This window comes from Ciconia boyciana, chromosome 8 (assembly GCF_034638445.1).
Source record: "Ciconia boyciana chromosome 8, ASM3463844v1, whole genome shotgun sequence".
In the NCBI taxonomy this organism is placed as follows: Eukaryota; Metazoa; Chordata; class Aves; order Ciconiiformes; family Ciconiidae; genus Ciconia; species Ciconia boyciana.
In genome coordinates this window covers 66,778,771-66,793,378 of record NC_132941.1, presented here as the reverse complement: position 1 = coordinate 66,793,378, position 14,608 = coordinate 66,778,771, and the positions used below count along the sequence as shown (strand labels likewise).

At 47.4% G+C, this 14,608-nt stretch overlaps 1 protein-coding gene across 4 annotated transcripts in view; it reads right to left on the bottom strand.

Annotated features, from left to right (window-relative positions):
- Positions 1-321: 321 nt before the first annotated feature.
- Positions 322-14,608, bottom strand: part of JAKMIP3 (Janus kinase and microtubule interacting protein 3) — a 76,297-nt gene continuing 62,010 nt past the window's right edge. The window contains exons 26-27 of one of the 4 annotated variants that reach the window (XM_072869200.1): positions 12,950-13,126; positions 322-947 (exon numbers count right to left, since the gene is read on the bottom strand). The gene's annotated coding sequence lies outside the window, so the exon portion shown is untranslated. Of the gene's footprint in view, positions 2,670-11,792; positions 12,348-12,949; positions 13,127-14,608 lie in introns of those variants that run through there. The other 3 variants (XM_072869201.1, XM_072869198.1, XM_072869199.1) reach the window with 3 other exon arrangements.

Here is a 14,608-nt window from a genome sequence, read left to right as displayed (position 1 = left end):
CGCGGCGGCGGGGCAGGGCCGCACGCCGCCCCTCGCCGGCGCTCGGTGCCCGGCGGCCCCTCGGGCTGGGCGGGCCGGGAGGGGCGGCCCCGCCGGCGGTCGGGCGCTGGGAAGGGGAGAGCGGTGGGGTTCGAGCGGCATTGCGGTGGGTTTGCCCGGGTACCCGTTATCCACGGTTTCACCACTCTTTCAGGCAGAACTTAAAAGGCGACTAAAAAATTACTGCGTCATAACCCAAGAATGAGCCCGGGCACTATAGCTAATCAAAGGCGTCCTTTGCGCGACCCGGGAAAAGAACCAACGCGGTTCATCCGATTTGAAGGTTTAAAACAGATCTTTTTATTAAAAGTTTGCAATACTTTATGTATTTTACAAATGAATAGAAAGTCTCTTGATAATATATCATATGAATCACGATACAAAAATATGTGTAAAATTCTGTAATCGATCAATCCAGCCCTGCTTCGGGCCTGTCAATTACTGCTTCAGCACTGAACCAACCATTACGTATTTAGGATACGGTTATTGGGAGATTATATTCGAGAACACAAGTCACGGCACACTGGCCATCGGAAAGAAACATTTTCTCTGGATTACGTTTTGCATAAGTTTACAATAGTTCCTTTTTATAAAATGTACAATATGTAAGTACAGGGTTTCATACACATATTCACAATACGATTTCCTGAGTCTAAACTAAATCCGTTCCTGTGCTACCGCACGCTGCCCATCGCGAGGTGGTGGTGGCGGTCGGGATGCAAAGGGAGTCGGCGTCGGCCCCCCCAGAGGGACCCGCGGGTGCATTTCCTTCCTCTTCACCGTCAGGAGTTTTCTTCACAAGCTGTGTAAGGCACTCGAGGATACGCTGAAGGCTACAGATAGTACTAGAGCAGGATACTGTAAGTAATAGCCACAGTCCTCCAACAGCTTGAACAAGAAGTACGGGCCTGAAATACACAACGCACGCACGGCTGTTGACAAAGCAAGCTGCAATTCCAGTGGATTTCAGTTTAGACGTGGTGCTCTGCGGATGCGGCGGCCGGCCGGTACCGCACCTGCGGGACCCGGGCCGGGCGCGTCTCTGCCCGCTTCGGTGCTCCTTCAGAAACGGCGCGTCTGAGCGAACGCACCTACGCGCACTGCTCAGGTTCCTGGAGGCGAAACGTGGCCAGCGTGCTGTATCTATCCCTAACACACCCGGGATACGCTTGGCTTAGCTGGCCCCCTGTCCTGGCGTTATTTGAAGGAAATCTGGGGAACTTACAAAAGATGCTTATAGGTGAGAAACCGGAGCGGGTGGCAGCCCCCGACTTGCGGCTGCTTCCCTGAGGAGCAGGCGCTCGCCAGCCTGAGGACAGCCGGGGGTCCCCCCGGGCTGCAAACCCCTCCTTTCCTCTGCTGCTCTACGGAGGGACGGAGGAACGGAGGGTCTGCAGGAAAAAGGCCCAGATTAGGGCAATGCCCCCCCGCCGCGGTCCCGTGCCTTTGAGACCATGTTTTTAAGAGATGCGCAAGGCCCAGAGGTGAGAAGACAGCAAACAAGATCTGACACAGCTCATCTCACGGATGAAGGGTGGCACCGTCTCCAGAACGGCTCTGTGCCACGGTCGAGGACTCATCGTACAAACTCCTCGCACAAAACCCCAGCTGGATCAAACTCAAAGTGACTGAAAATTGAGCGAAAACCCTCATGTTGAAATTAAGGAGCACATTTATGTAAATTTCCTGGTTGTGCATTTGTAAGAAAGAAACAGTTTTGAAAACATTCTTTGAGCCATTTTTTTCTTTCCTATGTACATATCTTTTTACATATAACTATTAACATATACATAAGCATAATCCCTTATTTACACACGTACCTGTCCTGTACAGTTAGCTTTTTCATTAAAAACCCCGTGATTAAGAAAGCCTAATTAATGGCAAAACTGGAACTGACATTCTAGACACATACACACAACGTGCAAAAGCATGGCCTGAGCACACAGCGATGAAACGTATCCACGCCACTTCCCAACGACGCGTCGTCACAGTCACCGTCCCCAGCCCCAGCCCCCAGCAGTGCACCGGCTATCGCCCACATTCCCCCCGGCAGCTCCCGAATTCCCCTGCTCCCCGGGACGGCCGGGCTGCAGCTTCAGGCCTTCCAGCTGAGGCGTTCAGAGAGATGCCAGCGTTCTGCAGGCTTCCAGCGAGGGTTCAGTAATGCCTTAGGCTGCAGGCAGTTACCTCAACTACTGGTCGCAGTTCTGCCAAGTCAATAAAATATTTTGAGACCTTACGTAGATAAGTAGAACTCAAAATGGACACACGTTTTAAGCATGAAATGCAGAAGTAAAAATGTAGCTCATCAATGTAATCCCAGTATTGGTATCGCTATCTGGTAGAACTGGAATTTGTTAAATTACTTTTATAATATAATCATATGCTGATATCAAAACCCGTAACCTTTGACTTAAAATGTCGTATTACTCCAGCGCAAATATAACACTTTTCTGAACAATTCATTTTCTTACATTTTTGTAGTTTAGCTCCCTTTGCTGTTTACACTGCCCAGTTTAAAACAGACGATTGATGTACAAGTATCTGGAGAGTTTTTAGAATTTCAGTATCAAGGGATTTTCTTCATAGCTTTATAAACTCAACACACGTTTTGTAAGAGGTGCAGGTACCTACAGAATAAAATAAATATGAGGATCAACTACACTTGGATTCTCTCTCCAGCACGCGATTTTTAGTCCCAAGCACTACAACATTTCCATTTCATGGGGTTGGCTAGATCGTGTTAAGTAGCTCTCAATTAAGGCTACAGTCGGAGCAGGCTTATTCAATTGCTGGTTGTTCTCTGGAAAAAAAGATAATTTATTAAATGCTAAATGTACTGTTTTCTATAGGCTGTACCATACATTGTATTATTCATTTTTCTTAAGCAATACTCCCCTAATAGGTTTCAGGTAACACTCAGAACACAATGATGATAATGATGAATTTCAAATTTGCCTCGTCTAGCTTCACACGACTTCTGAGGCCGCCTTTCCTGAACGCCACCCCCCGCAGCACCCACATCCCTCCCCTTCGGAGCATCCCACCGGGGCCAGTGAATTCCCGGGACGCGGGAAGTGCTGCGGATCGGGCCCCCGAAAGAGAGCGAGCGCACAAGCAGCGACCTGCAACATGCTGAGACACTGCCACTGCTGCACTGCAGCCAGCAAACAGCAACCAGGTGATTGGTTTGGTAATGGTTATTTACGAGGAGGGGTACAGATTATTCTCCTATCAGAAATTAAGGGAAAGAAAGGCTAAGACGAGTCTAGCTAAATTTCTGAGCTGACGAAGAGCTGCTGAAGAGTTAGTAAAGGCTGCTTAATTTGGTGGCAGAACATGCCCTGCAAGCAGAAACGATTCCCTCCCTCCGTTTCCAAACCCGGGATTCAGTGCCCATCCTGTATGGATGGACATACATCTCCGCACGTCGCCAGGACAGCGATAGGTGGTGAATTCTACCGCCAGGCACGGGGGACACAAAGAGACAACGCAGCAGCGTAAGCGACTTCAGAGACAGCTGATTCCTCCTGACAGTTGTACATCAGTGTCAGGGACAGAGAAAGGACTTGTGTCACGGAGAGGACAAGTTAATAAGCCACGGAGCCAAATTCGACCTCCTCAGGTGAGGAGAGATGGCACAAAAGGACATCAGGCCCCTAGGTGGAGAGGGTGGCTGCCTTCGAGCTGCTCTCTCCCTCCGTCTGCTCCGTTCTTTGACCGTTCTTCATCGTTTTCTATTTTACACTTAGCTACGAGACCACGGACAGACAGAAGGGGAATTTCTAGGGCAAACACATGGAAAGCAGAACAGTTCAGCCAATGATGGGAGGGAAGAGAACCCCCCCTTCCCTACCCCTTCACCCCCCAGACCTCAGGGCAGGCACGCTGGATGCCCCCCAGCACAGCCCTCCCGCACCCTGCGCGGGAAGGAATTAGCCCTGCGGGTCCCTGGCTGTCTCGAGACAGGGCTGTGCTGCTCACGTGTGCAAAATAAAAATCCAAGGACTTTAATAAGCAATTCCTAAAAAGACACGGAGCTTAGAGAAATCAAGAGCAAATAACATGGAATTTTAAGGATGCCACTTTGTTTTACGGGTGAGCTGTCACTCCACGCAGCAGCCAGGTAGGCAGCGCCGGGGCAGGGCAAGGAAGTCACAACGAGTTTACGTGAAGGCAAACAACGGGGCTGCGCGCTCACTCAAGATCACGGCTGCTGCCATTTCCAGTGTCACTTAAATGCTGTCTGGGGCACTGTCTGGAGGGCTGATGTTTGCTTATTTTAAAAGGAACACAGTTATCATTCTCTCACCATGCAATCTTCCACCAAAGAGATTTTTTTTTCAGAAAGCTGTAAAAATGGGACAGAAGCAGCATTTCAAAAATGGTAATGGATGCAGCTGTAATATCTGTGCACCTGCGCGTTCACTGCTTGTGACAAACTGCAGCTTCACTGAAACAGAGCAATCCAGAAAGGCAATTCATCAAAGGTTACGGATAAAATTTCATACGGAGAAGGAAAGATTGCTCTCATTAGCCTGTTGTTATTATTACGCACAGCCTCTTACCAAGACTGCAATGGAAGGAGATATAGATATAGATGTTTCTTTATTTATAAATGGTATAAGGCTATTTGCTGGGAGGTTGTTTAAACACACCACCCTGAGCTGTAAGCCCCATTTGCCATGCTCTTGCCTGTTGTACGCCGCTGGTAGGAAGCGAGGAGGCTGGCGGTTACGGGTGAGGCCATCCCCGTGACGCTCAGCAGATGGGCCATCTGCCCTCGCAGCCAACACCGACCCGCGCATTAGCAGCACGAGCGACCATATGGCTGAGAGAAGCAGCCAGCGTTCGCGTTGGACGTGCGTCTCTTACAATTGCTTGGGAAAATATGAGAAACGTTCAGGGAATAACAAAAAGGCAACTGAAACACATCGGCAGTAACGCAACTCGCTAAGTTAATACTTCACGTATCTTACTCTGCTTACATTAAGCGGAGTTAATAATCAGTTGAAACACGGGTGCAGGGTTAAATTGGCTGAAAATGTGAAATGAGATTTGCTTGAGCACCCTGACAGTGTGCAGTGAGTGTCACCGGGCAGTGTGCTTCATGGTGTGCCCAGTGTCACAGCCGGGAACCTCGGCGGCTGTCTTGCTGAAAAGGCCACAGACACAGCGAACATGGGGACTCAAACAGTCCTTCCTAGCCTGGAGGTGTTCTGCTTCGGGCTGAATTGCCAGGAATTAGAAGGACGAACCTGAGTCGGTGGCTTCAGCCCCCAGCACCCCTCAGCTGCACGCCTTTTGTGAGCCTGGGCTCGTCCTGCGGCTCGTCCCAGCCTGGTGCCGCGCCGAGGCATTGCCGGCCGGTCCTTCGGGCGCTCCGGGCACTGCAGGGAGGGCGAGAGACGCTGGAGGCGTTTCTAGAGGAGATCTCTCCTCTCTCCCAGCGGAGAGCCCGCGGGTACGAGCCTGAGGCTCTTTATCGTCTGTGAAATGTGAACATTTCGCAGCTGCCCTCTGCGAGATGCAGGGGGGGCAATAAATCAGTCTCCTGGGACCCTTATCACACGCTATGAGAAACCACGGCTTCAGAGAGCCCTCACACAAACGCTGCGGGCGTTGGGGGCTGGATCCCACCCTCACCTGGGAAGCCACAAGCTTTGTCACTCCTACGTGTGAATGCAAATTCCCTCCTGTCTCCCCACTTATCATCCATGCTGAGAATAAAAAGGTGGAATTTCCTTTTCAGGTTAAGACAAATGGGCTAGGCTTGGCTTCCTCTTTATTTTCCCCTTCCTCTCCCACTACATCCACATGCACGAGTGAATTTATGGCATATTCAACCCTCCTCTTATAAATACAGATAACCCATTGGTAGCTACTGCATGGGAGGGAGGAGGTCATAGAAAACAGGAAGATAAGAAATCATGAGCAGAATGAAATATTGAGGGGGTTTATTTAACCATTTAAAATAGAAGAAAAACAAAAGCGGCCACTTAGTTCAAAAAGGTTCCACAGAGTCGTGAACCTTTTATGTCAGGGAGGATGACAGGGCAGGTCCCTGGTGAGGAAGAGGGGACAACCTCTCTTTTTTCTTTTCTTTTTTCTTTTTTTCTGGTGAGAAAGAGGAAACTCTGCTAGTTGCAATGAAGTTATGGTGCTTTACAGTAGCTAAAGATCAGGCTAATAGAAGTTACGGATCTTGCAATACTCACACAAATTACAGCTGCAACCACAGCTTGGAAGAAGTGCACCTCATCTTTTAAGACGTTATTTTTTGCTAATATCTGACTGTGCGAGCCAGATGAGTGGTTGAAGACCACTCATACAATTTCCCTAGTTTAATTCTCTACTGAGCGAAAACAAGTCTCTGCAAAAATTCAGAGGCTTCTACAGGAGCATCATCCTGCCTAAAGCTAAAAAAAAGAAAAGGTGCTGTGGGCAAAGCTAGTCTGACTGTAAAACCTCCCTCGGACCTTTTGCCCACGTGCTCACCTGTGAGCGCAGCAGCTCCCGCGAGCAACCGGCGCTCGGTCAGCTTCTCCCTTCTCCCTTGGTGCGAAAGCTTCATCTGATGCTGCCCGACTCCGCGGCGCAGGAGCGAGCCCGATCCTCACCTGCTGCGACCTGCCCCGCTCGCCCGCCGCGACGCCCGGGAGCCCCGGCTTCCCGCGGTCCCTGCCCTCGCTTCCCCGGCCGTTTGCTCACCCTGCGGGCCGGCCGTCAGTACCAGGCGGCAGGGCCGGCTGCATTTAAGGCCACGTTCAAATGGCTTTTGCGGCATGAGTATCAGTTACCAGCTCCAAGAATCTCAGTAATCAGCAATTAACGATCTTTTACTGTCCACTGAAATTGTTACTAAAGTCTTAATTTTTATTTTGATTTTGGCCCTTAAGAGCAATTTTTGGAAGATATCCCGGTGAATATGTTTATGGTGTATTTTGTTCCTGACCACACTGATCTGGAAAACTCTGGATTTTTTCCCCCCTTGAAATAGTCAAATATACCAACTGAAGGGAAATGACCCCACATTATCCATCTACGTTGCTAAATCCTGAGAACATATGCCACGCAAAAGAACGATTCATGAGCATAAAGCATTTCGCTTCATAAATATCTAGAGGACTGGAATCTGCAACGCTGGCCCCCCCCGAAGCTTTCCAGCGTCCCCCGGGGCTGGGGCGAGCCTGGGGCCGGCGCTGCCGTCAGGGCGGGTCGGGGTTCAGCATCGCCTCCCTCACGCGAGCTGCCTGCGCCAAGCCCTGACCTAGATCGGCGCGCGGAGCCTCCGCCCTTCGCCGCCCATCGCTGCAGCTCTGCCGAGACCGGGACTAACGCGCGTAACAACCCGTACGGCTGATTTTTAACCATTTCTGTTCGCTTTTCTTCACAAGTTTATGCCATAAGCAGACCCACACGTAGGGCAAAGCTGGGTTTCTGCCATCAGCAACACGCTCACGAAGCGTCAGTGCGGATTGCCGGGGCTCCGGCACACGGCCGGGCTCACCCACCTTCCTTTAGTGGAGGTAGGAGGAAATCCGGCACAGATACGCTGGAAACGACTTCTGCTACAGGACAAAATAGTGTTGATCCTTTGATGCTTAATAGCAGGGTTTCTGAAAGCTGTTTCCTTCCATTACTAATGATTTATTTGTGGTAAAACCTTTTGGAAATAAACCGGATACTATTCATTTTACACCCACACATATCCATATATATGCGCACAGAAGAAGTCTATAGCATTTTCTTTTCCTGTTGGGTTTTGGAGCAGTGTGTAACAGAGAATGAGAAGAATATTTATAATTAAACCTATTTGATGACTCCTATACCATCCAAAAAGCAGCACGTGACAGCATGGCCTTGGTTCTCGTACTCCCACCAGAACAGGTTACATTTATCTATTTTAATCATGCATTGTTTTTAGAATAACAGCTGATTCTGCACTCAAAACTATTTGTTTTGCCCTTTAGAAACCTGGTTTACGTTAATTGCTGGTATCATCCCCTAATTATTGGGGGTATTTAATTTGGGTAAATGCTGCTTACGAGTGAATTTTTAATACATTTACATGTACTTTTCATGTAATTGGTAAATGATGTTAGAATGCTTTTTAAAAAGCATCTATTAGAAGATAGTAATTATGGTATTGGAAAATATGGTACGATAGCTATAAAACATATTTACTTATTGTGTTATATATAAAATATTAGATAATATGGCTATTTGTTACGTACCCAGAAAACATAGATAGCCTCAATTTAACTAAAGAAAAGAATTTAAAATATTTGTCTTCTATATTTGCAATAATGTGGGTATTAAAAACTTTATTAGCACTTAACCCTTACAGAAATCCCTATTTGCAATGTATAAGCAGTAAGTTTATGGCTGGAATCCCTTATGTAGCGTACGCATCCATCTGCTGCCGCGGCTGGAAGGGCTGAAGAGGCCACGAGGAGATAAAGCCTGTGGCTGGGAGCGTCTCCACGGGCAGCTGGAGATGGGGAGTTTCGTGTTTGGGGGACTCCTGTGAAAACTGCAGACACAGAAGCCATTCAGCTCCGCTCAGCCCAGCCAGACCGTTCGCAATGGATTTGTTGTACTTTCACAATGAATCTGCAGGAAATGGAGCCTTTCGATGGCAGCAAGAGGCGATGCCAGAGCTAAGCGTGCCCGCCTGGGGCTGAGCGGGAGCACCCACCCCGTCCACATCCCTTCACAAGAGGTACTGCAAGGGTCCCTTCCACTGCTTTAGGAGAACACGTGCTCTGCTGCTAAATTCATGGGCAAGTCTTCCGTACTGTCTGAAAATCATAATTACACAACAAAGCAGGGAATAAAAACATCCGCCTGGGTCACCTATTCTGTACTACATCAGCTGTGAAGGGCAATGGAAACAAATCATTGAAACAGCTCTGAAAGACAGAAAAATAATAAAAGCATGACAATCTGTCAAGCACCTGGTTGCTCACAAGCATTATTTCTTATTACAGATCACCAGGTCAGAGATACGAGATCAGCTGCGGCATTAATACATGACATTTAAAAAGGAAGTGTTTCAAAGCGGCGGGGAACCTAGTCAAGCCGTAAATGCGGAGCTAATGCAGAAAATGCGGGCTGACACCCCGACCGTAGCTCAGGCTGCTCCTGGGGGAAAGGCAGCCCAAGGGCGAGAGTTCAGGCAAGACGTCAGCCCCGATCCCAGCCCTGACGAGGAATCCCTGGGTCCGCTGGGTTGAAGGCAGCTGCTTAATCTTACTGAAACATAGCGCTCTTTCCTAGATGACCTTTTCACGGCAGTTTTTAGGAAACATAGCTACAATTAGCACACTCAGAAATCTGTTAAATTATAAATTTACAGCCTTTAGGACTCTACAGTCACTCTCTTGGTACAATTAGCGTAGGCTGAAAAGGTTGCTCTGATTTGACACTGTGTGAATATTTTGCAGTCCTCTTCCCTTCGTGACCATCACAGCATTGCTAACGCATCCTGGTATCTCCTTGACAGCCATTCTGACACTCATTTCATCAATTTGTTGTATCCCTAGGGTGTGTTCTTGTTTATAACAAGAAGGAAACTGGCCACTGGGGCAATCTGTCTTTAGAAAAAGCCATTGACAGAACAAAATTTCCTGCATCTGCCCCTACAGATCTGCGTAAGGCCATTACAGGTCTTAGTTTCTCGGATATGTTCTCCTTTCCTGGGGGAGGTTTATCTGGGATTTCTAACGACCCAGAAGTGCAGACACAGCCCTTTGCGTACCAACCCCACTGCATACATGCGCTGAAGACCGCCTGCACCCAGGCAGCAGATGTGGTGGGCCTGGGACGTGCAGGACTGGAGGCACGCACGTAGGTGGGTCGGGGGCTGCCCTCGCAAGCTGGACACAACACACGGACGAGGGAAGCCCCACATTTGTGCCGCTGTGGAGCAGATGAGGTGTGTAAGGAGACATCCTGCTCCCTGGATTCAGCAGAACTCTCTGATTTTAGTGGAGTACAGTAACACCCAAACCCTATAAGCAGCAGAGCTTTACGGAGGAATCAGAGAACAGGGCACCATCCCACGGACGCGCGGCCACCCTTACATTAACCTCTCCGGCGCAGTCAGTCTGGAGCCCTCCCGCATCCGATCCACCCCCTGGCCAGGCTGTGCCCTCTCTGCCGTCAGGCCGGCACCCCCGGAACCCCAAATCTGCAGGCAGCGGGGTGAGCTGGGCGGGCAGACACACGATGTTCCTCTGTCTTTGCAAAACCAGACTAAACCCAGAAAACTAGAAGTTTAAGACTCGCTAACACAGCATCCTAATAGCTAATAATGCTAAATAGGAAGTCAAATATCCATTGTTCTCGCCTAATTATCTAACCACAAATCTTCAGAATTGTGACTCTTCCCAATACATCTCAAAGCAAAATCTTCACGATACATTTTTATGCTTCTACATATGCATATTATAATAGCATTGGAAGGGATACATAATGTCCATGCTATGATACTACCAAACAGTTGGACCACTGCTTCAGGCCTATTATGTGAAACTTCATGAATAAAGAGCACGAATTCACACAAAGTTGTGCCTAGCAGCACTGTGAACTAGTCATAAAAAATTAAGGTTAATCTTGCTAATTTGCATTTATGCTTAAAATTTGATTCTCCGGATAATATTTAACCGTTTTGTTGTGCGTCTTGGCTCTCTATCAGAGATGAAAGGATGAGGCCCCTGACAGGAACCAAGAACAGGTTCCTGCTAATTTATGCTACAGTATGCTCAAAAATATTTTTTTTCTTCCTTTGCTATTACGTATAACAACTTCCCCAAAGGTTTTGACTGCTGCAAGCCTTGCAAGTTAATGCTATGCATATATAAATGTATCTGTGTATATATGTATGGGGGTGTGTGTACACAAACAATTTACAAATATAATGCATTTTTTTAAAAAAGGTTAACTTTATAATAGATTTTCCAGCTAATTAATTCTTCAGGCTAATACTGAGTTTGGTACGTTATAAAAATCTGTGTCCTTGTTATTTACAAGAACTCAGCAAGAATAAAATTAAGGGGAAGAGCACTTCAGACCTAATGACAACTGAATCTGCTGTGCCTGGGAGTACTTTGGAAAATGAATGATTAAACGAATGATTATCTTTAAAACCAGCTCTGTGGACCAGGCTTTTACAATGCAAGTCTCGGTTCTGTACTGAGTTATGCTGAATGTATATTTTGATTATAATTACTGATTTGTTGCTTTTCCCTAACAAAACCCTACATTGCTGATATGATAGGGATGTGAAACAAGCAGTAACTGCGGAGCGTGTCTAGTCCGTGAGGCACGCCGGGAAACGGTCAGTTTACGTAGAAATGTCTCGGTGGGGATTTGTTCCAAACTCCGGGCTCTGCCGGGAGCACGTCTGCAATTTTCTTTCTGAGAGAAAGACATGGGATGGAAGCTCCCGAGGTTTTGAGGGGGAAGCAGACATGGCACCGAATTGCTGCTGCTGTGCACACAGTTACAGGATGTTTACACTCCGAGAAAGCTCTTCGTTCCTTCTCACAGGTATAAGAACACTCGTAGGAATTATGCTGTGTATCAGATACCCCTACAACAACATAGGAATGTGGGCTTCTTGGTCGTAGAGAGGATAACGTAAAGAATTGTCTTAGGTACTGCCCTTTCTTAACCTGTCCGGAAAGCACAACGGAAAGTTACTGCCATAATAAAACAGATGTTCCACTTAGAAGGAAAATCTCAGCAGGGCTGCTTCAAATTGTCTTCCTGTGGGAGCCAGCAAAGCAGTAAATAGCAGCCTCTTCATCAACCGAGGCCTCTCCATGATCAAAGAGCTTTCCCAGATGCGCCTCAAATCTGCACTGTGCTGAAGCTATCCCTAAGCACCAGCGATGCCGTTGTGCCTGCCCGAGGACCTCCATCTCATCTCATCTCATCTCATCATCTCATCCCATCCCATCTGTAAATTCCGACTGACATCATTGTCATTTCTATGCATTTCAGTTTGGAACAGCCCCTGAAACACTAAAGCAGAAATCCTGTGCAACGAGACACTCTATGCTTTTATATAAATTGACGATCATTAATCTGCCGGAAATGACTTTATTATTACTGAGCCAAATTCTGCTCTTGAGTGAGATCAAGAAGGTCATGTGAGATGTACATCGCAGTAAAAATGAGCGGCCTTTGAGTCCTTTCTCTACATCTTCCCATGAATGCCATTTGCTCAATGAGAGTCTTCCTGGTGCCTTGAATCTCCCCTACACAGTTCACTTCAAACAAAGATGTTTTGGGTCATCCTGCACAGCAAAGAATTGCCAGTTAGTATTCTAATAATGTAGCTCATGAGCCTCATCTGCGTACCCCTGTGAAGAAAGCCATTTACAACGCCTTTCAAAATGCATGCATCTCTGTATACAGAAGGCAGCTGATAGAACGTTACAGGAAAATGTAAGCTCCAGCAGCTCATCATCTCCCCCGTGGATCGTTTCTGGAAAAATGTGCTGCTGACCTTAAAAAACCCAACCTCTTCTGACAACTAAAGCACACCAATAAAAAAGCAATTTGATTATGGGATCAATGCATAAAGTAATTTTAAAAAAAGTAATTATCTATGAACCGAGCAGCTTCACATGGACAGGTCCAGCACGGGCGCAGAAGGCGGTGATCGTGGCGGCAGCTCTGCAGGCGTGCGCTGGGAGAAATGCCACCCGCCCTGCTGCAGCGCACACTCGCACGTACCACCGCAGTTAAATAAAAACCTCAGATTCCGAAGATCTGAAGTTGGTATTTCTAATTGCTGCCTACCACAGGAAATACGCTGTATATTCTTTCTTAAAAATGTTAAGACCACTTCTAAAAAGAATGTATACTGACGTAAGAAACACAGGGGCTAGAGGACCTGAAAACACATGGGTTACTGTCCGAAGTGGTCCCTGATGAGCCTAAAGCTGGTTCACTGCTGTCAGCGTCCCTGACGGTTTGGGGGGGGGCATCTGGAGCACGTCCTGTTCCACAGGTGCCAATCAAACATGGGAACCCTCTTTTAGACTGAGGTCTTCTCTCCATCTTTCTGTCACTGAAAAAATGTAAATAATCTTCTTTAAATATTAATATTTCCAATGTTTTAATTAAGATTAAAATAATTAAGATTGTAATGACAGTACTATCTTCTATTACCAACAGGAAATCTTCCAGTCGTGAATCAAACTGGATCACCGCCCAGAGGTGATCCTTTTACAGAGGGAATATCTCTTTGTAAGGGTGAGCACAGGACCTGGTTTTGTCATTCCAATTTCATCTGTGTCAGCCTTCAGTCCAGGTGAACATGACGTAACGCCTCGAATGTATTTATCAGAAGGAATTTATTTACAAAAGATATTGTGCGGTAGCGATGGGCAACTACTCCTTCTCCTCAAACGCATACATTTATGGACCAGTCTCACAGGTCTCCATTTTACATACGGGTACGCACACACAAAGCACGTGATATTAGGTAAACCTTTTTAGCTATAAAGGGAAACATTGCATCGATACACTGGAAACCACAACCTAACAGCTGACTGTGTTTGGGACAGTTTTTCTTACCCGAACAGCTATTGCCAGCGAGAGCAGAGGGGTTATTGCCCACCCTGTACAAACCCCCATAACTTCTGCCGCAAAGCTCTGCCCACCCCGGCCATGGAGAAATTCGGTCTGTGACCACCCCCCGCTCGGCAGAGCTGGCTGCGGGCAGCGGCGTCGCGCCGGAGCTCTTCCTTCGTGTTTATTTAAGTCCCAGGCAGGGCCTGGGGGTGAACCTGACTGTGTCTGTCTGTCTCTCCGTCCCCCCGAAGCAAAGGCAATGTGGGAGGGGTAGGGAAGGACCAAAATTCCCGCTGCCAGGGGCACGGCTCTCCGCTGGGTTGGGGAAGCAGGACATCCCCATTGACCTCCCATGCTGCTGGGGTCCTCGGGGTCCCCCCTCCTGCCGCACCGGTGGCCCCGGAAGCCTTTGGGACCACGGGGGGTTCCCCCCAGAGACTGGGGGATGGCAGGGTCAGCAGCCACCTCCTGCGGGGTGTTGGATGGGGCCGTGGACCGGAGGGGTGTACGCGCTACTGTCCTCATCATGTTTCCCAGCCAAGTAACTCATTGCCAGTGTAAATTAGAAAAAAAGTAAGTGAAATGTGAATGAAAATACTTTTCTGAATACTATGTCTTTTCAATCCAAAATGAAAATTATTTTCATCTATTGCATTTAAAATACACATTTTTAAAGTAGCACGACTCCTTGCTGTTCATACAAATTTGACAGTGCATTTCATTACCTACCTAGTACTTTTTTGTTAGGAGCGACCACTGATCTAAAGAAATGAAGTTAGCATTTGTGATTATATCATACCTAACTTACTCAAGGAAAAGAGAGGTAGACAACTAAATAATGTTTACGTAAAGTCTTTGGTAATTGCAACATTTTCTCTGCATTATCATCAGAAACATTTTAACCCGAGCAAGAGGGACTAACAGCCATGTAAAGGAAGTTACATAGTACATACAATTATATGATAAATTAGTTTCC